The sequence below is a fragment of the Miscanthus floridulus genome, chromosome 15 (genome assembly GCF_019320115.1).
Source record: "Miscanthus floridulus cultivar M001 chromosome 15, ASM1932011v1, whole genome shotgun sequence".
Classification (NCBI taxonomy): Eukaryota; Viridiplantae; Streptophyta; class Magnoliopsida; order Poales; family Poaceae; genus Miscanthus; species Miscanthus floridulus.
In genome coordinates this window covers 62806133-62808143 of record NC_089594.1, presented here as the reverse complement: position 1 = coordinate 62808143, position 2011 = coordinate 62806133, and the positions used below count along the sequence as shown (strand labels likewise).

Here is a 2011-nt window from a genome sequence, read left to right as displayed (position 1 = left end):
TTCGTATAGCGCTCACTCTAAGGATCCATGTGTGGGTGGTCGACATTATGTAAGCGTGGTGCTTATACGTTGTTTACTTGCGGATTCACCCTATATTCCGGGTCATGTGGTAGATCGTGGATGTGACACTCCCATTGAGTCCTTTGTAGTCTAATCCCTGAATGTAGGTGCACGTAGTATGCAGTTACGAAGGAAGACAAGCTCTGTTCGTAGTCTTCCTTAGTAATATCCCTTATGTGTAGATATGAATATGATCTTAGCAATGACTACTAGGTATAATTGCACTAATCAATGTATGCTTTGACATGTAATTAAGAATGACTTAGGAATTATTCCTCTAATATTCTACCTGACCATGTTAATGCCATAGAAAGGAGTACTAGTGATTTATCATTATCATTGATCAATACTTATCATATATATATATATATCTTATCCTATGACTTACCCCTATTATGAGTAGAATATTGGTTATGGTATACTTCTCCGTCAATAGTATAAGTTATCAATACATGTCCATGCTAGACCTTCCCTGTGGTAAAAATATAAATAACAATACCTAGAATACTCTCGGGTGAAGTGCTACAATGGTATATTATCTGTGCTCTTGCAGATCCTTTTCATTCATATATTTATATATTCTTTCTAGTCACATAAAATGATAAAGAACTACTTAGTACTATTCTAGTAGTAATGATATGTAGTACCAACAACCAACAAGCATTTCTAGCACCAATACTAGGGATGACAACTTAGTTAAAGATGCTAAGGAATGTAAACAACATAGGGTGACTACTTAAAACAAGTGACTCGTTAATAAATACCAATAAGCATTTTTGGCGCCGTTACCAGGGGAAGGTAGCTAGGCAAAGGAAGTATTGATAAACTTATACGTTATTGATGTGATCAAAATAAACATTGACCTCTGCTCAAACAGGCTTACCCTTGTTTTCTACTTTTGTATCTTATGCAGGGTAATGTATGACCAGTTTTGACATTCCAACAAACTACGTTGATGATCTAGAAGCATTACTTAAGAGAACTAAGGCTAAACTCAAGAAAGTTTTAGCTTTAGAGTCGGAAGACTACCATATAAGGTGAAGTTTAACACCTAAATTTGAAGCGATGGCTAACAAGACTCTTTGCTGAGTTCTTTGCTCCAACTATAGCCAACATCCATACTGGACCAATAGTCAATGTTGGAGACTAATGGATTCGAGCTTAAGCCAGCCCTCATCAACATGGTGCAAGCAAGCTAGTTTTGTGGAAAGGCACATGAAGATGCGAGTGCATATCTCCAACACATCCTAGAGATCTGTAGCACTTTCACAATCAAAGAAGTGACCCAAGATGCCATATTACTTTGCCTCTTCCCATTCTCACTCTTGGGGAAGGAAAAGTAGTTGTTCTATGGCAACAAAGATAGAAACACTACATGGGATAACTACTCCACTGCCTTCCTAGCAAAGTTCTTTCCCATGGGCAAGACCAATGCTCTGTGTGGGAGAATCTCAAGTTTTCAACAGCAACATGATGAATCTGTCCCTGAGGTGTGGGAACGCTTTCAAGATTACATATCAAAATGTCCCCATCATGGGATGGAGAATTGGCTACTCATGCAGACTTTCTACCATGGGTTGACCAATAGTACCCGTGAGACTATGGATGCTACTACTGGAGGTGCATTCCTGTCACTCACCATACCAGCTGCAATAGCTCTTGTGGAGAAGATGGCCTCCAACCAGGGTTGGAATGAAGAACGTATTTAGACTCACAAGAGAGGGGGAGGTATGCATCAACTCAAGGAAGTAGACATGTTGTCTGCCAAGATGGACCTACTGATGAAGAAGCTCGAAGATCGAGCCAATGAGAAGCAAGAAGTCATGCACATTCATGATTCCCGCATGATGTGTGAAGAATGTGGAAACACTGGGCATTCAAGGAGCAATTGCCCTGAGACCCATGAGGATGTGAACTTCGTCAATAACAGCAACTATCATCCTCAACAAAA

The 2011-nt window shown here is 39.6% G+C and overlaps 1 non-coding gene across 1 annotated transcript; it reads right to left on the bottom strand.

The window, feature by feature from the left end:
* Positions 1 to 1491: 1491 nt before the first annotated feature.
* LOC136509805 (small nucleolar RNA R71) lies at positions 1492 to 1600 on the bottom strand. The gene has a single exon (XR_010772544.1). It is a non-coding gene; the product is annotated as a small nucleolar RNA R71 (small nucleolar RNA).
* Between the last annotated feature and the right edge of the window lie 411 nt (positions 1601 to 2011).